At 32.7% G+C, this 25,340-nt stretch overlaps 1 protein-coding gene and 1 long non-coding RNA gene across 3 annotated transcripts in view; one reads left to right on the forward strand and one right to left on the reverse strand.

Moving 5' to 3' along the window:
• The window catches only part of LOC148611222 (synaptotagmin-6-like), a 51,535-nt gene that overhangs the window by 5,632 nt on the left and 20,563 nt on the right, over window positions 1-25,340 (forward strand). The window lies entirely within an intron of this gene.
• LOC148611223 (uncharacterized) lies at window positions 17,621-19,265 on the reverse strand. Its single transcript, XR_015924593.1, has 2 exons — window positions 18,955-19,265; window positions 17,621-17,801 (listed from the first exon to the last, which is right to left on the reverse strand). It is a non-coding gene; the product is annotated as an uncharacterized LOC148611223 (long non-coding RNA).

Consider the following 25,340-nt stretch of genomic DNA (forward strand, 5'->3'; position numbering starts at 1 on the left):
AAAGTACACATACATTTTTATATAAAACTGAAGATAAGTAAGACAAGACAGAACACACAAGAACTAAGCATTCGCTCACAAAATCGGGAGCGACATCATATGTCCCGGAAGAGTAAGAATGTCCTGTTCAACAAGCAGCACCCGAATCATTGCAAATAATTTAAAATCCGAAAATTGTCTAGTTCGGTGGGTTGTCAACCCGGTAAGACGTGTATCTTGACTAATTAGTGAGATAGAAATTTCATATCGGTCAATCAAATTGTAATGACGACAGTAAAAGTTCTGTAGTAATGATATCAACAAAGGTTGATTATACCTGTGTCTAAGAAGTCATTTCTAGGATATAAAGGTATTTTACTTAAAGCATGAAAAAATAAGTTCTTACAAAAAACAAAAAAACAACAACTGAAGTTGTACAATCGTTGAAGCATTACTGCAATGCTAGAGAATGTACATTTTTGTGTGAACTTGGTGTGCCTATCTGTTGCTTTCGGATTTTTAACTAGATTACAGAAAAAGCGAGTACTCCTTCGATGTTGGTACAGTTTGTTGTCCTATTTGTTAAGATATATTCTGTATCAGTTTTAAGAGTTAGATCCAAATTCGATAGATTTTCGTTTTAGTGTTGTATTTTTCCACTACTGTCCAAGTTTAGAAGATAGAGTCGTTACAAACATGTTTAACCCCGCCGTATACTTTATGTGCACGTCCTAAGCCAGGAACTTGTAATCAAGTGGTTGTCGTGGTTGCGTATGTTCTTTGTTATTCGTTTTGCGTTTTTGCTATATAGATTAGGTCTATTTTCCTCTTTTATGGAAAGTTTTACTTCATTTATTTAAAGGCTTTTTACAGTTGGCTTCATGGTATGTGGTTCGCCCATCACGGTAGACCGTAGGGTGACATGTAGAAGTTTAATATTGCTTGGTATTTGTTGGATGAATGTCCCTTTGGCAATCATACCACATCGCCAAATTTTATATATACAAGTTGAAAGCTGGATGAAGCTTAAATATTAATCTATTTTTAAGTCCGACATTGATCTTAGAGCTCCGTTTTCATATCACTTAAACGTTGGTTGCCTTTAATATTAAGAGTTTTCTAGCATATCGTATTAAAAAAAAGAATATCCCGCTTCTTCAATTATTACAAGAATTTCATTATATATAACGAGTTTTAGTTTTTCGATTTTTCCAATAAAATGACACAGAAATATAGTCTAAATGATAGGGAAATAACAGAGAAATAATTGAACGTTGATTGCAATAGCCTTTTAACAGTAGTAATTGAATTAACTATTAGAGTGGCCAATAGAGACATAATTCAAATGTCAAGGGACATGGACAATAATGTGGTATCCGAAACATATAGAGTTCTAAAAATAAACTCGGACTCCACAAGTATTCTACTATTTGTTGATTTATATTTTCAATTTACAAGAATCTCTTAATAGAAATCGACAGCAATACATTATTTGTTTGTGATATGCGGTTGTGCTCTTCTATGAATACTTGTAAATTGTTTTCCGTTAAAAGCCTAGATGTGAAGTATAGAAGAAAATGACTCCCAGGCTTTGTGACATCGGTTATACGCATAATAAGTGATGCTCAGAAATCTCTATTTTGTACAATTAATTGATAGTCATATGAAAGAGAGATCAGTCACGGGCAATATATATGATGCTCATTTCCGACGAATTGTCACAGTAGATGTATGATCACAAACTATATTCCCCTGAGTAAAATCCTTTCATAAATTATTCTGTGGTCATTACTGTGCTTTTCATATTTTCCTAAATGCACTGTTATAGAATGTTTCATAATGATTTATACAAAGCTTTTAAATACATGAATTATTAATTGATACTTATCTCTAAATAGCAACAAACAACAGTAATACAATAATTATAGGCACAGTAATAGTCAATTAACCTAATTGTTTTGCCCATGGACCTTTCTACACAAAAGCAGCTGTCATAAATTCTGACATACCATTTCCTTCTCAAAAGAAAAGAAATTATCATTTAAAAATTGTCCAGTAAAGGTATTATTTTGATAACAAGTAACATGGTGGGTGCCTTGTGAGACACAGGGACTGCCAACTCTTCCGGAACACCCGACTACATTCTCCGGTTTAGTGAGGTATACGTTTTAATTTCTTTGTGTTTGACGACGTCTTCATCTGTTGTCTTATTGAAGTTCCCCACATTGTTTTGTCAACAGAATTACCCTCGTATTAACCTTTGTCATTTCTACTGCTTCATTACATATGAGATGCAGTCAAAATATTTAGATTTATGTCAAACTTCCCACCAAATGGGTTCTATTTGGAAGATCGAGATTCGACCCAATTGAAATCTTTGGAAATATCGGTCACAATTCCAGCACACGTTTAGTTTTGTATTTTCGCATACAGTGTCTAAAAAGGATCTAATATAAGGCATTTTAAGTGTATCGAACCCAGTGAGCAAGTTTAGGGGCGTCTGTTTTTGGAGACTACTTTTCCTGGTTTGGTCGAAATTCTTTTTAAACGTCTTTTTTTTAAACTAAAAATCATCTACAATGAATTAAAATTCTTTTGGTCCGTCTTCCCAAAACAAAACAATAAACATAGTTTCGAATAAAAGATAATTATTTTTCCATAATGACTATATAAGAAATGTTTACAATTGTGAAATATTGCAGCAAAATGTGCCTACAATAAGTCTTGTTAGTATTTCTAGGTCAGTAATGATGCAGTTTCATGCCTATTATTTTTGATAGTATGTTGTCAAATATATATTTTTACCAGTTTATCTTCTCCCAGCTATTTATGGAACTTAAAGTTTTCGTTCCTGTTTCCTTGATATTTTGTCTAGTATTTTGACGATATGGCTTTGTATTACTGACTTGAAGTGTATACCTTAATTTGCGTGTTGTATATACTATTTGATTTTTCCTTTTCTCTTTAAAGTTTTCGTTCCTGTTTCCTTGATATTTTGTCTAGTATTTTGACGATATGGCTTTGTATTACTGACTTGAAGTGTATACCTTAATTTGCGTGTTGTATATACTATTTGATTTTTCCTTTTCTCTTTTTCAATTAATCTTAAAATTTGATAATTTGGACATTGCCTTTGTATTAAGCACTGTAAGCATACTGTGCAGTTGTCATTAATAATTGGATTATATACTGTGCCAATGTTTTTTCCTGAATGGAAATATGGCTTGGGAATGTCAAACCTTGCGACCAAATATAATTCGCTTCTGATGTGTGAAAATTTAATGGTCACCAAATGAATAAGGAGTCAGCTGACCAAAACTGTGAATGAAGCCTAACAAACACTAGGGTTTCCAGTTATAATAGTTAGCTGTCTAATAACGGAATGATCACATGTAAAAGTAAAACATTCAATTTGCAGATCATTAGTTGGCCAAAATATAGTGATTACACTTTACTTTATATTCAAAAGATTGCGGAATCCAGAAGTACTGAAGTGCAGGGGCAAAGATAAAAAATCATAATGGAGACAATAAACACAATATCTAAACCAAAGAATCTAAAACATTTACAAAAATAAGCATCTACTAAAAAATTTCAGTATGGACCAGTTGAACTAGCAGGGTAAGCATCACGATTTTTAGAAACACAGATGAATTGATGGTGCATTTTTTAGTTGTTCACGACATACAATGCAGGAACCTACATATATTAATATAGCCTAGCTGGCCGAGTGGTCTTGGGCACTGGACTTTGTGCAGGCGATGTTGCAATAGATGTCAGAGGAGTTCGAGTCCCGCGGAGGGAACGACCAAAAATTGCATCGCATATTTGACAGTTCTAACATCGTTTGGAATTTTTCAGACCCTTCTATAAGTTAACGTTATATTCCCTGTTTCAATTTGATCCGATGGAGCAGTGTAGCGAATAGAGTCGACACATTCTGAGACGTTTATATAATATTGATTTGTTGTGACATGCATCATTAATTTGATCCTCTACCCTACATAATAATACCTAGATGAACTGTCCCGTACTACCATACATGGTGTAGTAAGTTAGAGCCCTAGATCAATCCTACGAGGAGGAATGACCCGGCCGCCAGCGAAAGCTATATTTTAAGTTTACGTTATCTTCCCTGTATGTATCAATTTGATCCAATGGAGCAGTGGTAGCGAATAGAATATATATATATATCATGTACATGACTATGTTTGATCAAAACAAGCAAGAAATATTTCATTTGAAAAAGTAAGTAAAAAAAGTGAAAAGTTGCAGGAAATCATGATAAAAGTAGGTCCATAAGCTTGTAAACATTGTAAAGATTTCAACCTTAGTTATATTCGTGTGTACAAGTGACAACAGTATATGGAAGTCTAAAATAAACAAGTTAGTTCTGTGCAGTCATGATCAATTAAAACTGATGTATTTCATTTGAATTCAATACCGTCTAGCCAAAAGACAAGTTGAACTAGTTATTTGACTGAGATTTAGCTGCTGTGTTATATCTTACAATTAGACCAGTATTTGTTTCTCTGACCTCGAAACAATAACAAGACGGCGTTAAAAAAAATAACGCATGAATACTTTCCCAGACTGCTCCTTTCAAACCTTATGCTATTGTACCAAACAACACAAAATTGACATGAAATGCATCTCTGATATTGGATCCATTTTAACGTCGATGTAATGGTTCTAATGATTACTTTACTAATAATTGTTTCATTATTGAAATACGTTTGAACAGATATTCCAATGAAATTATTGTTAAATGTCAACCAAGAAATATATATGATTACCAAATGATTTGAATTGTTCTATACAATCAAGATATTACGAGCATCAGTTAAAATCTTAATATATTTAATTTTCATTACTCAAACAAATTGAATTCTGAATGTTAACTGGTGTTTGTATTGTAACGATAACGTTCTCTAGTGACCTAGTAATTTATAGCACCCTGGAGTGTAAATGTCATAACTTTGTTTAATTAATATTTGTTCTTTATATTTTTGCAATACAACAGCTCAATTTATAAATTGCTATAAATAGCAAGGATAACTTTATTAATACCAATATGATATTTGCTCGGATTAATGACATTGAGCAGTACAAGAGCAGCTTTTTAGTACAATTATGTACACGAATCAGGCAAAATCATTAAAAAAAAGTGGCACATGTTGTATCCCTTACCCGTTATTTCATCGAAAAATATCTAATACGCTCTTAAAGCACCTTTTACCCGATAAGACAATATGAATAATTTGCATACTATTTATAAACACATGCGTCTTTTTCGTTTAACTTAAGTCCACGGTACGTAAATGTTTACCCTGTTGAAAAGAGGTTTTTTTTATAAAGACATATTCATGGACCCTGCCGGTACAGCTTATCCATGCTGCCATCGTTTTGGCAGAATCATGGTTGCTCGTTTACTTACCTTATTTTCCTTCTCTTTTTTTTTTTTTTTTTTTTTTTTTGTTTATTCGTTTGGTTAGTTTTGTCTTAGTTTCTTTGAATATGAAATAAGGAAATCGCTTTAATCGTGGCAGTGACGTATTTCACTTCCAAAATATGAATTTCAAGCATACAGGTAATTTACAGAAACGCACCGAATATTTAAAAAAAGTAATAATAAAAGAAATGTTATTTTCTTGAGAAAAGAGAAACATATGTCAAACATTACCGGGTACCCAATACATTGTTAATTACTTTCATGTTATCATACCCATAATAATAATAACACAACAATATAAATTACTAAAGAAACTTATTAAGTCTGTAAATAGTGGAGTGATTTTGTTAATAGTATAATTAATAAATTATGTTATCAGTTATAGATAAGATGTTTTATACTTGATTATGAGACAAGTGTAACGTGTATGAAGACGTAGTTGATTATATTGATATTTAAACAAATAATCATGCATTATACAGTTTAATATCAATTAAGATTTATTAGGCTTGATTAATTAACAAAACTTATAAATGTGAGCTATAAACAGATAAACGTTTTGTTTCTGTTAACGATTCGAAACTATTAAAGATCCTTACTCGGTATTATAAGTAAACTTTCTGCCAGACAGCAATCGGACTCTCAGTTCTTGTAAGGTCGAAGGTTATTATATAATAAATTGGTTTTGTAATTACCGTACTGAGACTTCATCTTCTGTAAGGAATGCATATCATACAAAGGAGTAAGAATTCAACTCCTGCCTTATTCTTATGATAATTTGACTTTAGGTATAAAAATTCATTGATCATTTATTCAGGCTTAAATGTTTCTATGCACGTTATATTAATAATTTTCACAATATAGTCATACATGTCACAATTATAACGACAACTGAATGTGGATGTTCGTGCATATGCTACACAATTTAACTGACAACCTGTGTCTTGTGCCTTGTTTAAAGTTACATGCCAAAATATAAAAAAACTGCGAAATGGAAAAAAATCACCAAATGTTTCACTGAAACAAATAAATCGATGTTTGTTGTCATAATTTCATTACTTTATTACTTTGTATGTATTATTTTAGTTACTTTATGTTCTTTGTTGTGTACGTCTGTTTTCCATATCTGGTCTTTGTGCCTGGATTACATTCTTTTGATTAACGCTATAACCGTGGTTCCCTTGGATATTCTTTCATATTTGCTTTGAGAATGGTTTTACATTACTGTTCGTCTTATCAGCGCAATTTGTCTATATTGAACCCTACTTATTCTTAAATTTGTCGTTTCTCCTTTCTTTCTCTCGCCATGTTCGTATTCTTTAAAAAAAACTTATCTTTACCATGTATCTAGTACCTGTACCCAAATACGTTTTACTGGTGTCGATGTTGTTTATTTTGACGTTTGTGTTGTCACTAAGGGTTTCTTTTTATATTTACCTAGTATGTTTTTATTTTTTTTCTGTGCTGTATAAGTTTTCGTACTACAACTAGATATGAAAACTACTGTAAAATTCACCTCTGTAATAAAATTTTACTATTGAAGTGCAGAATGCAAAATTATTTGAGCAAAACAATCCTATGTTCTTTGACGATGTTATACAGTGGTATTAGTGATTCTTTATCAAGTTTTAGACAAATGTATTTATAAACACAAAAAATAAGTGTGACATCTGTTTGTTTCATACATCATGAAATAGAGTAAATTATGATCGATGAAAATGTTCTGAAACATAGATGTGGAATTACATTTAGTGTACTTTACAATCTTCCCAACCGTATGGTAAAAAAATTGTTTGATACAGTGATAACAAAAAAAAAGAAAACGATGCTTCACCCATTATCCCTATTATTAAATATGTTTTCTAAAGTTATGTAATGATCACAACATTAAAAGTGTAACGTCTTTATTCTGTATATATTCTAACGGGTTATTTTGGCTCTGTTTAAAGTACTGTACACTTCGATCGATGCACTTTTAACACCTTTTTTTCATTCTTCTGTCCACTTTTGTGTAATTTTCTTGGTAATACGGTAGAAATGTTTCACTTCAGGGTTTTTAGTTAACATAAATTTTGTGCTCTGCAATCTACTTAGATTCAAATATCATTACATATGGTACATGTAATCGGAAAGTTAGTTTAACTGTTTATTATTTCTAACAGTCAACTTTATTTCGGCAACTAAATTTGACTGGTAATCAGAACACAGAAAATATTAATAATTAATATTTTCGAGTATGCTTATAATCTGTACTTGGTTTGCTTTGTAATTAAGGTTTATGAATCAACTTCTGTCGTGCTGTGCGTCTAAAGTACACACAATGACCGTGTAACATCTGTTTTTAAATAAAACGTCCTCTATAAGATCTCATGTAATACTGCAGATTATTGTCGATATAAAAGTTCCCAGAAATAGTATTTTGATACAATTGTTATGGTGTTAAGAACTTGAACATTCATTATATAGCTATTGCGAATCACATAAAATGCAGATAAAAATATAAAAATGTTCCAAGAAAACTTTGATAAAATACAAGAAGGCAAAAGTTACAAGAGAACAATCGAATACGGATTTATTTTTATGTTTCTCTTCTATTTTCGAGATAAAAAGAATTATCAATTGATCAATGAGTCTTGAAGTTATTCTGAGTATAATGCATGGAACTTTCCGCATTAAGTAGCATTGTTGATACTTCTTTTTCTACATAATTCGTGACCGAAGAGCACCTAAATGTTTACACCCAAGAAGAGTCTCATAAATCAAGTTAATCACAGGAACCCACAACAATATATATGATGAATAAGTACATTATTCATTCCTAGAAAAGAATTATCTCAATGGTTTCTCCTTGAACTCCCCAAAAAATGCAACAGGACATCTCGTCCATCTTCTTCTACACTTTCGGGTCAGGTTTTAGCAATTACTAACATGAGTTATCAACTGATTCAGTTGTTAGTTGTGTTTCCTATAAATAAAATCAATGCTTCGTAACAAAAGAATTTTATATTGATGTTTGCTCGATAGTTAAGCCCTGCGTTTTTAGTCAACTGAAGATTGTGTTTGATTTTGGCAGGTGTTCCGTTTACTCAAGACCACAATGCAGTTTACAGGATATTATAGTATGTTTAGTGTAGACAGCTATTCCTTTTTTTACAACGTTAAGTATTAACAGGTTTCACTGCAATGAAATATCAGGTTTTATTTTAAATCTTGTAAATACGTTCAGCAAAAATATTGCTTCACCTTTGTCTTGGAAAAGCGTCGTTTTTCAAATGAAATAACGCCATGGTACATAATATGAGGCAGGTATAACTTGTCAGAGGAATAAGTTGAATATATTGATATTTTTAAAACAATAGTATGCCTTTTACAGTTTTACATAAACTAAGATTCATCATATTTCATAATTTATCTTAACTTTAAGACGAGAGTTATAAAAAGATAAACATTTCATTTTTGTTAAAGATACGAAACTAGTAAAGATCCTAACTCAGTATTACATATTAACTCCTTGTCAGACTGAAATCAGACTCTTAGGTCAAAAGTTAAATTTGCATTGATTACTGTTATGAGGACTTCGTCCTCTATAATTGGATGTGATTGTGTAAGAGACCTTCTTAATTTACCGAGATATAATTTATAACCTCAACAACTACCATATGAATATAGATAGCATATTTGTTGTATAATTTTACATACCAACTCACGTTATATCTTAGTATGTTTGAATACCACTTCATGTTATATTTTTTGTTTGTTTGTTTGATAATAGGTGATTAAAGATGATATATGAAAAGTAACATTTTTTCCCACAAGTTATCTCCGATATCTTACGACCTTAACATTGATTTTCTTACAAGTTTGTTAAACTTTTGTAATTATTACCATCAAACAAATCCTGGACTCTATTTACTGATCTACATATTTTTTTCTTAGTTTTTAATCGATATATAACATGTTTTTAAATTGCACTATGTAAGATATTATCTGCTGAACATGACTCAATCTATTTTGCTTTATCGAATTTACTCACAAAGAAAACAAAATAGAATCTATTTCTAATTGCAACATAGATAAAGGAAAAAAAGTAAATACTACTTGAAAGTTCAATAATGACTAACATTTTTTTTTTAATTTTCCAACTTCAAATTGACAGGAAATTTCTAATAAAATTCAGATACTCTAGTCATTTGATCGAAGTTGAGCTTTTATTTCTCTTTCGGAAAATGGGAAACCGTCAAATCAATAAAACAATTATAACCATTTTTTTCTAAAACAATGTAGCATTTATACATAAAACCAAGCAGTTTATAAATATCAGGATTGCAAAGGTAACGCAAAAGAACATTTGCACCCATAAATCTCACATCATTGATTAAAACAGAATTGTTCTATTTGAAAGCGCAATCAAGGGAACCAAGGTTATAGCGATAATCAAAAGAATGTAATCCAGGGACAAAGACCAGACATGGAAAACAGACGTACACAACAAAGAACATAAAGTAACTAAAATCATACATACAAAGTAACAATATCAAATGAGCAACTCGCATGCACTAAATACTGGGAGCATGGACCAGGTGCACCGGTAGGGTAAGCGTCCCCTGCCTTTCTGCCGAGTTCCTCATAAAAAGTCAATTCCGGGGTAGACAAACGAGGAAAAGAAAACTATGAACCGTTGAATAAATCTGTTTTCATGGTGCAGATGGATACACCGTAACGATCCACGAGTTTATGATGACGAACATAGGTGATATCAAATAAACAGGTTTTTGTTGCCAACAGTACTAGAGATTTTACAAAAAAAACCGATAAAACAAAACAATGAATATTAAACAGTAGCTATCAACAAACAAACAGATATCTAAAATTGTATAAGCAACCTGGTCCTAATAAATAACTACGAGCTACAATATGAGATATTGAAAGGATAGGTGCTGTCCTCTGCTATTTGAGTTTCGTATATCATGCATGCTGAAAAACGAAGAGGCAATCAAAGAAACAAATCTATCTTAATGAGTGAAGGTTGACTTACCTTACTGATCAAGTTCAAAACATCATCTTAAGAAGACTTTATGATTAGTGAATGTCTTGGCAAGGTACAATGTTAACCGTAACGGTACTTCAGAAGAATACTGTATATGTTGTAATTAGTAAATAACTTTACTTCAAATTGTCGTCATATTAGCATCATGATGGACATTAATCACTACCGTACTGCCAGTGATAATTATGAAAGTCTTTGAGTTTGTATTTTATCCAAAAAGAAGTTGTCAATAAATGAAGATTTTTCATTTTTCCTTATGAGTTGTGATTGCAACATAGTTCTGTAACCTTAAGAATAACATTTTACTCATTACAAATGTAAATTTTCATCAAACTGTTTTATTTTTAGTTACTTAGTTAAACTTTACGTTCCTTTGGACATTTTGCTTTTTTACTCGATTTTTTTCCCTTTTTAAATTCACTATTTCAAATATTTGTCGATTAAAGATTCCACTTGGATAGAAATGTCACTTATAAACATACTTATTGCTTTCAAAAATGTTTTTGGACCAGTATTACAGACGTCTATATTGCCTCTGATATGAGAAATATTTTCAATTAAAAATACCGTCGTGAGGATTTTTATTTTTCCAACAGCAACAAAAACCACAGAGAAGACATTCTCATGATCTATAAGTCTGGCATATAAACATTATTTGCTAATGAAAACAGTTCGTCCTAATCGACGATCCTTGTTCCCATCTTCTAATGCAGCTTTAAGAATTAAAGTAACTATTTCCATATAAAATATCGAAGATTAAGATAAAATCAGTGACTCAAAAACAATATACATAGTTGTTACTCCAAAAAAGACGATACACCAAGATTCAAATATGTAGTTCTTGGTAGAGTTGCCTCATACTTTGTAAAAACAATCCCAAGTCATCTTTTAGTTAAGATGTTTTCAAAATGCTGCAATTTATGATCGACAACATATTTGTCCAGAGTGGTGGACGCGTTTTTCAACAAACGGTCGGCATTACAATGGGGACTTATTGCTGACCTACTCCTTCACTATTATGTGGCTGACTTTATAGCTGATCTGGTCCAAAGGAAGGAACATCATTTAGCTAGATCCTTTAATCTTAGTTTCTGCTATATAGATGACGTATTATTGAATTATATAACAATCCTAGTTTCGGGGATTTTACACATCGCATCTACTACAAAGAACTTGAGATAAAAGGTATTACATACATTGTGAAGTCAGCCTCGTATCTTGACTTACACTTAGAGATCGATAGTTAAAAAAAACTACTGACCAAACTGTACGAAAAACGCGATGACTTTTCAATCCGTATGGTCAACTTTCCTCTCATCTGTGGCAATATCCCTTCAGCATCTGGGTATGGAATTTTCATATCATAACTTTTATGTTGACAGAGTTTGCCGTAACTTTGCAGACTTTTTGTATCGCGCTAGACTTCATACGATTAGGTTTATGGAACAGCGCTATGTTGCTATAAGATGGAAGTTATTATTACAGAAGTTTTATGATCGTCATTATGAACTCGTGGATCGTTACGATTTAACCATCTGTACCTTGAAAACTAATTTGTTCAACGTGTCATAATTTCATTTCTTTTTCCGTCTACCCTGGACTTTACTTTTTTATGAGCAACGGGGAATTCTAGAAAAGCAGAGGACGCTTACCCTACCGATGCACTTGGACCACGCTCCCAGTTTTTAGTGGAGTCGGGTTGGTTATTTACTTTTGTTACTTTGTACGTATTATTTTGGTTATTTTATGTTCTTTGTTGTGTGTGTCTGTTTTCCATGTCAGGTATTTGTCCCTGGATTATATTCTTTTGATTTTCGCTAGAATCTTGGTTTCTTTGATTACTCTTTAATCAATTTTCTGCCTTCCGAATAATGTCTTCCTCACAATGGAAACTTTTTTCATTGCGAAGAAGCTTTAAGATGAAGGTTTTTTGTACAGCAGGTGTCTAAATTCATAGTACTGACAAAAGACTTGCACTTAACTTAGTATTGCTTTCCTCTTATTTTGTATTGCTGTGGAAGGAAACAACTGTCTTAATTTGATATTATGTACAAAACAATGAAAAACGCATTAAAAAAACTGTGATGAATTGATTATCTATGCATGGTTGACAGTTTCGTATAATTACATGAAAATAGGGTTGACATTAAGAACTTAACAGCATGGATGTGGTTGTCATATCTTTTTTTCAAATCTATTAGTGGTAATAGGCTGCGTGGGTGAAAATAGGATTTTAGAGTGCCAATATTTAGAGAGAGATTAAACTCACTCATTAGGTGGTATTGCAAACGATAAATGACATTTTGATTTGAAATTTGTATTCAGAGAAACCATAACAGTTTTTGAAAAATCGTTATTCTATCAATTTCGTCAGAATTTATTGTATATATGGAAGTAAGATTTTATCAAGTGTCGCTGGTGTATTGCATAACACTGAGTTCTAGATACTACAAAGCACAATAAGATAAATCTATGAAGGTTACGTGTATTACTAGAGAAAAAATATGCAAAACGTAAGGATATGTTAGAAAGAAAGGCTCTGAAGGACACGCTCTAATCCGCTGAGATTTTCACAAGTAGCAAATAATGAAACTATTCAGAATCACCTTTGCGTTCTATAAACTTAAAAAAAACAATGTATTACAATGAATATGGATTTGACATTTTATTTCTCCCTGTCCAGCAACATGGGACCACTAAACATGTGCTTGTGAGATTGTTTTTAGTATTTCTGTGCCCGGTTTTCAGATTTTTCTCAAATCCTTCCTCAACCTAAATTTCGACCAATCAGATCACTCGAAATTGAAGCTTTTAAAAAATTCTCAACTTCAAATATTATATGGAACACAGGGCAAAAGTCATAAACATATTATATCGTTAAATGTGGTCAAATTGTGATTATTGTATTCATCTCATATTCTAAAAAATATACAAAAAAAACAAGATGTTTTTACAAATCAGGAAAGGATTTTCATTTAAATTTCGTTAGGTGTCGAAAATAACTGTCAATAAGTGCTGTCCATTATTCTTTCCGCTTCTCTTTTACGACATTTGGGAAAAATGCATTCCTATCCCAGCATAACAATCCCCCTTTCTATATGCACTTCGTTTACGGCAAGCATATAATTATATTGGAATGCAAAAAATTAACCTTTTCATTTCTATCAGTAAAAAACAAATTTATGCATACACCTTTGAAGACAGAGGATTTACTTTATTTTTTAATCTGATTGTAAAGGTTCTCCCATTCATTAAACGCAGTTCTTTAAAAAGTCTCTGTCCCTGGATGTAAACAAATAAATGACTTTGACTATTGATGTTATTATGCCATGTTGTGTTTCATCCATACACTTTCATTGTGATTTTTCTAATCCATACACTTTCATGGTGACTTTTATAATCCACACACTTCCATTGTGACTTTTCTAATCCATACACTTCCATTGTGACTTTTCTAATCCATACATTTTCATTGTGACTTTTCTAATCCACACACTTCCATTGTGACTTTTCTAATCCATACACTTCCATTGTGACTTTTCTAATCCATACACTTTCATTGTGACTTTTCTAATCCATACACTTCCATTGTGACCTTTCTAATCCATACACTTTCAGGATTTTTCAAATTCCTTGCTATTCAAATGTTGGATGCGATATTAATTGACACGACACACGAGTACTTTTGATATATTAAATGTGAAACTTATTGGATCTTAAACAATTGATTACCATTTTCATACTCAAAACGAATTTTATGCATTTCCTAAAAAAGGTAGCGAGTAAGGTTTTCAGTTCGTTCACGCTATCTGTCAATGATTTATGGTTTATATCTTTTCCCAAAAGACAACAGCAAATGCACATATATGTGCTAAATTAAACAGGATACCAAATTGAAATTACTTTCGATGCATTCTACCTTAAACCAGCCAGTGAAATTTGACTTTGTAATGTACGACACTAGTGGTATATATATTGATAGCAATTACAATCACGATTAGGGGCTTTATTCATGCTAAACACACGCAATCAGACAGAAATTTCTAAAAGTAATCTAATTAACCGATGAAAGCCGTTAGAGATTCTTGATGCATGTACAGGAATATCAAAACCGACATCGGGTGACATTTGTGCTTGAAATAACGTAATTTCATTACAGAGAATGAAAGAATAAAGAGCTTTCATGTTGTAAAATTATGCCGAGTGAACAATTATTGTTTATTCAAGTTTTCTCCGTTGTGGATCATCTAACTGACATTGCGTGTTTGAAATGTTATAAACCATAATGAAATTACCCCATCCTATGGTACGTTATGTCATACTTCTTTAAGACCATCATCCTGACAAAACTCTGAAAATGCTTCAATTGCACGATTGGAAGGCAATACTCTGATCTGTGAGGAGAATTATTGAATCTAGTAAAGTGTTAATATGAAGAAAATCAACGTTATTAAATTTGATGTTTTCTGTGTCTCATTACCGCCTTGATGGTGTGATGTAGTAATCTTAAAAACGTTTATCATAACTTGAATATGAGGAAGCCCATTCAAGAAACTTGTCTCTATCGAATATCACCTTTCTGCATATGAACCATTCAGTTAGTATTCTTTGGCGTCACATAATAACCTACACTAGCACATTCATTTCTTTTTACTCCCACTTCCTGCTACTAATTCCACAGCTAGTGGTTCTAAATAGTGGAGAACTGTAGGCGATGAAAAAACGTTTCTCAATGACTTCTTTTTGAATAGAACTTCTATCGTTATCTAATAAAATTGGCCTCGACACATACACAGTATTAATCTTAATGAATTTTGTAAGAAATGTGAGTGATTGCAAGAATGAATTGAAATTCAGCAGAAACCTAATACCAACTTTAATCAGATTTGTTGTCAGATTTGCTGGATGACTTAACAACTCCTTATTTGCTTATTTCAGCTGCGAAACAAAATTAATATGCATATAACATGCACATTGATATTGTAGTCCCCATCATTAGGACATATCCCCTCTGATTTTTTTTTCATATACAGTACTTACAAAACAAGATAAAAATCTAGACAACAGAATGTCATACTGGTGTTTATCCATAGTCAGTGTTTTCAAATGGAGTCTTGGCTGATCATTTACTATTAGTTAATATTTTTGTCCAGCCTTTTTTGGTGGTTCTTGGTTGTTCTGTTTATATTGCTGTTGTTTTATACTGTCTATGTGCCAATTGAGCCCTGAGTTTGGAGTTATTAATGTGGTTTCTAAGATTTACAATATTAATAATACATGAGACGTTTTCCCACTACACGACGTAGATTTGATATACATTTGTAGCTTTGTTATGCTTTGTCATTTGGGGATATCATTACGGTTGTCATCATAACTGGATTGGTGTACCAAGTATATGAAGTTGGTATCTCACAGATGAGACAAAATAACTTGTTAGACTACATGTTTTACTGGATTGACAACCCTTCGAATTTGACTTTTACCGGATGTTACCTAATATATGACGAGTACCACTGCATTCCATTCTTACCGTAACGGAATACCTAGTGTCACACACGGTTTTTGTGAGGGTGGGTTCAAATTGCAAATAGTTTGTGTGTTGTCTTCTTTCCCTTATCTTTTCATGTGTAATTTTATTTTGTTTCCTAAATTATGTATGAAGATCGTCTCTGTTTCATGCTTTCATGTTTTGGCTATGTACTTTTCACGTTATGGTCATGTACTTTTCACATTTGGTCATGTACTTTTCATGTTTTTGTCATGTACTTTTCACGCTATGGTCAGGTACTTTTTATGTTTTGTCATGCGCTTTTCATGTTTTTTGTCATGTACTATTCACGTTTTCAGGCAGAAACCTACCGCGACGAGAACAATAGTACTCGCGCTCTCGTTTAGTTGGGGCGGAAAAGTGAATCTAGCTGTAATTATTATAGAAGAAAAAATTTAAGTGAGTCAGGACATCGGAGGCTTGCCGATGTACACATGACACACATTTACCTAAATTTACCTGTGTAATCCAGTCAATAAGCTTGTCAACAATTAAGTTCAAGGTTACATGTACGTGTATGTCGGAAAAATGGCATGGTTAAGGCTAGAAACCACTAATTCCACTTCCCATAGGCTTTTATGCAAATTTTACAATATTCAATGGCTTCTCTGGACTTTACCTTAACTTTAACCTGCAGAGGACTATATATCAGCATGATTCTACATATGTCAGCTCACAATCCTCAGAATGGCATGTGAGGTTAGGAGACTTGCAGTGCAGTACTGGTCAACGGAAGTGAAGTGTCTATAAATAGCATGGGAAATCCCAGTGTTTTCACAAGATAGGGGTATATTTAGAAATCATTATGGAGATTAGGCTTCACATCACAAGAAGCAAAATGCACCTATAAAATGTACAAAAATGTTTTTCCTTTCAGAAACTGTTTAAAATTTTTAAATAAGATGAGAACTTTTTTCACAGCACTATGATGAACAGGGGTAATTTCTGCGTAGGACTATTTTTGGGTACGTTCCAAATGCTCATTGGTTGAATTGGTAGTCTGTAACCTTTATACCAAAAGTGATTTAATGCAATTATATCTATCAGAGATATTTAATCAAATATTACTTGAATACAATTTTCATTCTTTAAGTTTTATTCGCGAAAATTTGAAAATTTTATTCTGAGGTGTCTGTGTTAGTGCTGAGTGACATAATTTTGGTTGGTCAGAGGACTACGCGACATTCCTACAAAACCCCGAAGTCAATACAAACCTGTCTTTACCCTATTATAAAATGTTATTAAGATCAACCTAATCTGGTGTTTGAATCTTTCCGTAAAGCTGAAAGCATGCAGCTCACACCTCTTTCTCATCAAAATGACTGAATCTATCTATGTACAGGTATAAATACTATAATACCCACAATAAAAAATTCTGTAAGTTTCATTCTTTTTACAAGTATGATGCAACTTAATATTAACCAATTCTAATTCAACATGGAATGTAAAGCTTCCTGGGTTGCAGTTTGATACGACCTTAAAGATAGAACCCTCAACAATTTAGACAAGTATGAACACAACATTCAAATTTGATACAACTCTGGATTTTTCGTTTGGTTAATATTAACCAGGATCATAACGGGAATCATAGTAGTAACAGTGTGATCAATCAATATTGAATTTATTACGTTTTTTTAAACATGTTTTGTTCTATACAGTTCTTGATTCTTTACATATTTGGTAAATGTGTTCCTTCTATTGCTGTTCATCTAGGTATAAACATATGTTGATCTAATCCGACATAAGCTGTTCTATCACACTTATCTGTACTTTCCCTGTAAAATAACAACGGCATTATATAGTAATACTGACTGTATTTATAACAATAGTATACACATGTATGTATAATTAGTTAAAATAGTTAACAGTTACTATAAATATATATGTGTATATGTCATGAATACGTACATGTACAAGTATAGTTACACATAAAAGCTACCAAGATAATAGATAGAAAAATTCTATTACGGAAGACACAGAAAACATAAAATAAATATAATATAAAGGAAATAGAGAAATTTACTACATGTAGGTCTGAAAAGAATACTTGTCAGTTGTAAGAAGTATTAGGGAACTAGAAATAATCGTTTTCAATTGCCCATCGTATTTGTTAAATAAAGAATCAATTATAGGTACGCGTCGCATGCACTTGTTTCTGTCACTATCCACACGTACATTTGTACATGTACCCTGGGAAAAAATCTTCACAGGGTATATTTGGATAATACAGCCAAATCATTGATAGAAAGAAATGCTTGTGCTACATGTATGATGATGCACTTTAAGAAAAAATGCTAGTTCAAATTTAAACTTTTAAATAATATATCTAGTTTACTAATAAAGACACCGACCATTTTTATCCTGCAGGAGAGGGGTGTATACTTGGATTTGATGTCAGATTATAATTTTTTTCAATGAATGAATGAGTTAAAAATCACAGAATTTGGAACTCATTTTTTTCAAAAAGACCATACGATCTGGCCCTTCTTCACCTAAAACAAAACCTTGTGACGAATTTTAACTAACCTTCTGATTTTCATGTGCTCGGAATATAACATATATATAGCGTCTTAGCATGAAATTTGCATAGAACGCCAGTCCTTGGGTCCGCGCCTGAACCTATTCCAAAAATGGCAAAATTGTAACTTGTCATCTTGTGAGTATATAAGAATCCTTCATTAGCTATTACCATATTCTACTCTAGTCTTGAATGATTTTAAGATACGATTGCCGTACGACGATTGAAATCAAGAATGATGCTGTAGCTAGGACAGTACATGTACGTTCTACATTACAACCTTTGACCCTTTTTGTTTACTTAATAATGTACGTGTGTTGTAAGTCAAATTTTAAGTTTGAGGGGGTCACTTCTATATGCGACTTCGGAGGAAAATAATTTTTACTTTCTGGGAAACTAGAAACACTTACCATAAAATTAAAATGCGTGATCCAATTTTAATAACCACGAAATATCATCAGGGCACCACAGTTTACCACCAATATAAGAATTTTTCACAACTTATCCATCCAAAGAAATTTTACAAATCTGTCAGGCAGACGGCACGATCTACACTTGTCGTTTCCTGTTCACCATACATGTAGAAAACAATTTTCTCCAGCCATATATTATCAACACGTGAATGTCATTCATATTCGATCATTTTCCGTATCAGAACCAACAACGGCCTATCGCAGACATTTTCTATCACGACAGACGAAAATTACAATGAAATGGGAGATAATTTAACTCGGGTAGGTTTCTGCCTGTTTTGGCCATGTACGTTTCACGTTTTGGTCATGGACTTTTGATCTTTTGGCCATGTACTTTTGATCTTTTGCCCATGTACTTTCGTGATTTACCGTCTATGTACTGGATTCCTAAACTTCACAAGAATCCATACATACAAAGTTTCATAGCTGGATCTGCAAAATGTACCACTAAACCTCTTTCAAAACTTTTAACTTCTATACTCACAACTGTCAGAGAGGGTCTGCAGTCCTACCACAACACCTGTTACTCCCGTAGTGGTATTAATTTAATGTGGATCCTGAAAAATTCGAAAGATCTTTTGGAGACAATCAGTTCAAGACTATCATCTGAATATAATACCATTAAAACCTATGATTTTTCAACACTGTATACTTCTATTCCCCATACTCAGTTAAAATCCCGACTTAAAAACATACATCGTTGTTTTTCCAAAAAAGATGGTACACCTAGATACAAATATATAGTTCTTGGTAGAGATTCCTCATACTTTGTAAGAAATAATTCCAAATCATCTTCTAAATATACAGAGGAAGATGTTTACAAAATTCTGGAATCGACAACATATTTGTCCAGTGTGGTGGACATGTTTTTCAACAAGCGGTCGGCATTCCAATGGGAACAAATTGTGCTCATTTACTTGCTGACCTATTCCTTTACTCTTATGAGGCTGACTTTATAGCTGATCTGATCAGAAAGAAAGAATATCGTTTGGCTAGATCCTTCAATCTCAGTTTCCGCTATATAGATGACGTATTATCTTTAAACAATCCTAATTTCGGGGATTTGATACATCGCATCTACCCAAAAGAACTTGAGATAAAGGATACTACAGACACTGTGAAGTCAGTCTCATATCTTGACCTACACTTAGAAATCGATGGTAAAGGAAAACTATTGACCAAACTTTACGACAAACGTGATGACTTTTCATTCAGAATTGTCAACTTTCCTTTCATCGGTGCGTATGGAGTGTTCATATCACAACTCATACGTTATGCCAGAGCTTGCCGAAACTAGGCAGACTTTTTGTATCGCGCTAGAACTCTAACAAATAGGCTTCTGGAACAGGATTATGTTGCTACAAGATTGAAGTCATCACTACAGAAGTTTTATGGTCGTCATCATGAACTCGTGGATCGTTATGGTGTATCCATCAGCACCATGAAAACTGATTTATTTAACGGGTCATAGTTTTCCTTTCCTCGTTTGTCTACCCCGGACTTGACTTTTTATGAGCAACTCGGCGGGTGTTTCTAGAAAAGCAGAGGACGCTTACCCTACCGGTGCACCTGATCCATGCTCCCTGTTTTTAGTGGAGTCCGAGTTGCTCATTTACTTTTGTTACTTTGTATGTATGATTTTAGTTACTTTATGTTCTTTGTTGTGTATGTCTGTTTTCCATGTGTGGTCTTTGTCTCTGGATTACATTCTTTTGATTACCGCTATAACCTTGGTTCCCTTGATTACTCTTTCACGTTTTGAGCATATACTTTTCACGTTATGGGCATGTACTTTTCACGTTTTTGGCATGTACTTTTCACGTTTTGGCCATGTACTTTTCACGTGACGGACATGTACTTTGCATGTTTTGGTCATGAACTTTTCACGTTTTCGCCATGTACTTTTCACGTTTTAGTCATGTACTTTTCACGTAACGGGCATGAACTTCCGCATTTTGGGCATATACTTTTCACGTTATGGGCATGTACTTTTCACGTTTTCGCCATGTACTTTTCACGTAACGGGCATGTACTTTTGCGTTTTGGGCATGTACTATTCACGTTTTTGCCATGTACTTTTCATGTTATTGTCATGTACTGTTAACGTCTTAGACGTTTAATTGGATTTTGATGTCTCTGCCTTGTTGTACTATTTGATGCTCCGCTTTGCCGATATTTTTGCAACATTTTTGTACTTCATTTTGCAATCACTATCCCTTTTTTCAATCTATATATTTACAGGTAGTAATTTTAAGCATTCGAGATTCTTGATAGGGATATTATAACCCATGCATACACTTTCCCTAAAACATGTAAACAGCTAGTTATATTATCAAGTGAAGACTTTTACTATCTAAGAATCATTCAGAAACAGGAAATAAATGCGTGTTCATTATTTGTGCAATGTCTATAGTACAAGTGCACTTCTTTTTCATGTAAAACGACTATAAAAAGAAGTTGATGTTGTGATTACGTAAATATAAAAAAAAAAAAAACATCAATACATGCCCAAAATAAAATAACCGTTCTGTCTATCTCTTAGCAGCACAAAGTAGCTTGTAGTCGCCCTAGTATATTTGATCCTTCAGAATATAAATTTATTCATCACTGTGTACAAAGTATCGACTACCACCTGGACACCTGTCTTGGTTATATCATTTTACCTAATGAAGAATTAATTTCCTCTGGGGGCACGTTCGACTTATGATTCAAATGAACCTAGAATGTTACAATAAGTCATTGTCTTTGAGCTTGATGAGCTTGCTACCCGATACCTACAGCATAAAAGGGGATGATTAAAGTGTCGTCTGCTTTAGAAATCAAGCTGTCTCTTTTATGTGACATACTCGTTTGGTACTGGTAGACTTAATGCACTCTCAATTTACTAATTTTATGTCTACATGATCCATCGTATAACAGTATCATAAAAGATGGGAATGAGTAGAATATATTGGAAATAGTATTATTTGTATTTGTTTGCCAAAATTGTAGGTCCAATTCGAATCAAACATCTACGCGCATGTTTAACATAGTGCTCAAAGTAGCATTATCCCGTTATTTAACATGGATCAACAGTCCACGTGCTTAATTTCTATTTTAGTACGTTGAAAATGGCACTAGAATAATGAAAACATTCTTGAATCCTGATCTTGTCATTAGTTATCTAAATTCTAGTTTCTCTGTTATTTCAGTCTGTTTATTTTATTTTATTTTTTTTGTTTCAAAATAATGTGGTTTTTAATGGTCCATTGTTCCATATTTTATCTGTTGAAATAAGAGCTATTCATTCTGGTACTAAATCTAACTGCTTGTCTTTTTCCGTTGCCCTGCCATGTTATTTTTATTATTAAAGAGAAATGGCCCATATATAATGCGTTGCTTTTTTTCGGATATTTAATTCATTGATACCAAATTATCACAATGTAAGTTTCTGCAGTGGTTTGTAACATGATCAATATAATTAAGGTGGGAAATGAAGACTGTCGAGAATAATATGTATGATGGAGTTTGTTTTGTAGCTATCAAACAATTAACCTTCCAATGTGAGTACATTTCCATTCTTACTTGTTCGTCTACCATACATATATTTAGAATGGCAATGCAGCGGATTAAGATTTGACAAGACCCCTCGATCACGCTTTTGCTAAGTATACTTTGTATTCTCAAAGAACAAACCTCTATTTGTTTTATCTTCATTTATCAGAAAGAACAAAGGCGGAAGAACAATATAGACTCTGTGACAGTCGTGTTTGGAAAAAAATGAGTTTCATAAATACAAAAAAAAACACGATAAATTAATTTCGTACTGTTAATTTTCCATATTTGTGGGACAATCAATCTGTGTGTTTTTTTTTCTTTAGCACACAAGCAATGATAGACGATGATGTCGAATTTTCTCGAATATTTGTACTTCGTTTACCTTGTAGGGCATATGAATACGCTACCTTAGAAGAGGTCGTGACTTTAATATTTTTCATGACTGTCAACAAAGTTATGTAAGGTTTATCCTGTCGAACATATGGATAGAATTGTTTAAGTACATGTTCATGTAAAGATCAGGCAGGCGGCGTTTTAAATGCATACTACAAAACAAACTAATAACTAAGCTGAAATTGATGAAAAAAAATTTTGAACAAATTTATAGAATAAAGATGGCGGGAACAATTTGCAATGATCTTAAATTTCAAATGATGGAATATTTAATAAATCTTTATCACCGCTATAAAGTATAAAATGTTTGGTTCTGGTCGTTGTTTGAATACATAAGTATTCTGCATTTTTATGTATCACTGCTACTTTAAAAACTTTCTGAGACTAAAATTGATCTGCATTAGATTTTCAGTAGACTTCTCACGTTTAATTCTCACATATTTAATTCCAATCAATGACCCAAGTTTTATATTGATTTATTTGTTATCATTAATTGGTTTTGTTTTTATTTTGTGTTGGTTTGATATCTTGTTTTGTGTTTGTTGTTGTTTTTTTTGTTTGGTTTGATATCTTGTTTTGTGTTTGTTGGTTTTGTTTCGGTTTGGATAGGTTTCGTTTTGTATTGTTGTTTTTATTATTAGAGTTTGCTGGTTACCTTCTAGTCTGTGAATGTTTCCTCAGATTTCCATATGTTTTTCATCATTTTGGAAGAAAAGTTGACAACGACCGAGTAGGAGGTGATTGAAACACGGACGAAAAACGTAAAGAAACCAAATTATACACATTAGACTACAGGCTCCGGATCAGCGCCTGACGGCTTAGCCTTATTCAAGTCACTGCAGCCATCTCAGAAATGGCAACAATCTTGCAATACATCCGATTGTCAAACGATGTTGAATAATGTGCGCGAAGTTCAAAAGGTCAGTCTGCAATAGTTACTTGAGAGCAACGCAACATTTCAAGCTGAGTGGGGTGTAAATAATTCACCCAGTTGAGCATCAATAGGCTAGTTTATCTTTACTATTTATTGAATTATTTCATCGGTGAATGTAGTAACTTCTTACAAATCGATTTGGTAACGATCTAGAGCATGGTTGATTTGTAAAGAAATATACATAACAGTTCTCAGTTCAAGCATCTAATATAATGCATGCAATTAAAGGAGGAAGTAAATTTGACATCATAAATCGGGTAGAAGTGCATTTGTTTTTATCACCTCAAATACCTTTTCAGCATCTTTATAGACTAGATTAGAGAAACTATGGAACCGGAAATGTCAATCAATAACTAGATTAATAAGTAATTAGATTTTATTCATTTAACCTGAGAGGAAATGAAATGCAATTTCTGTACTTAAATTAGTTTATAATAACAATCCCAGCAAACGTCAATTTTAAATGCATAACAATGTTCTTACATTAGTTATACACATTATAGAAATAGGATTTCACTGTGAAAATATGTCAGTGATGCACATTTTCTTCAAAAGCACAGAAAGAAGATTTTAATATGCACTCATTGAAATTTTTGAAGTAAATTGAGTAATTCGATCTTTTAGATACTCTACAAAAAAACGTGAGTTTTTATAATTCTTCAGAGGTTGTGCCTCTCGTTTCGTACTTCTGAATAATATTTAGTAAGTTGAATCAATACATGTCTCTTTGGAAATAAGTCTTCATATTATCTCTGCAGATGAAACGGTTTTGATAGTCTTCATGTATATTTTTCAGTAAAAAAATAAATGGTCAATATACACTTATACATCTTTAAAAAAACTTCCAAGTTACTTTATTTTTACTCTATCTCATGCATATATATGTATCTATATAGATAGATAGATAGACAGACGTCTCAGAATGTGACGATTCTATACACTACACTGCTCCATCGGATCAAATTGATACAGGGAATATAATTTAAACGTATAGAAGGGTCTGAAAAATTCCCAACGATGTTAGAACTGTCAAATTTGCGATGCAAATTTTGGTCGTTCCCTCCGCGGGACTCGAACTCGTACCGTGTGACATCTATGGCAACACCGCCTGCACAAAGTCCAGCGCTCTAGACCACTCGGCCATATAAAAATATAGCTTTTTATGTATTATTGACCCGGCCAGTGAAAGCTATATTTTTATATAGCCTAGCTGGCCGTTATTGTTCAATGTCTAAATTCTTTCGTTCATATTTGATATAACAAATATAATGCTCTATTACATATTTCCGCATTTTACTTCGTTTTAAATGGAATCTATAACTTATAAATATATTTTATACAAACAAAGCCTCGTTACTCTGTACTAACTGGAACCAATATCTCAAAACAAGCTAGTATTCTTATAAGCACTGATTTTGGCGGCGGTTGTTATATACATGTCAAATCTGAAAATTTCCAA

This window comes from Perna viridis, chromosome 7 (assembly GCF_037379345.1).
Source record: "Perna viridis isolate PV_CMFRI_1.1 ecotype Kerala chromosome 7, ASM3737934v1, whole genome shotgun sequence".
NCBI lineage: Eukaryota > Metazoa > Mollusca > Bivalvia > Mytilida > Mytilidae > Perna > Perna viridis.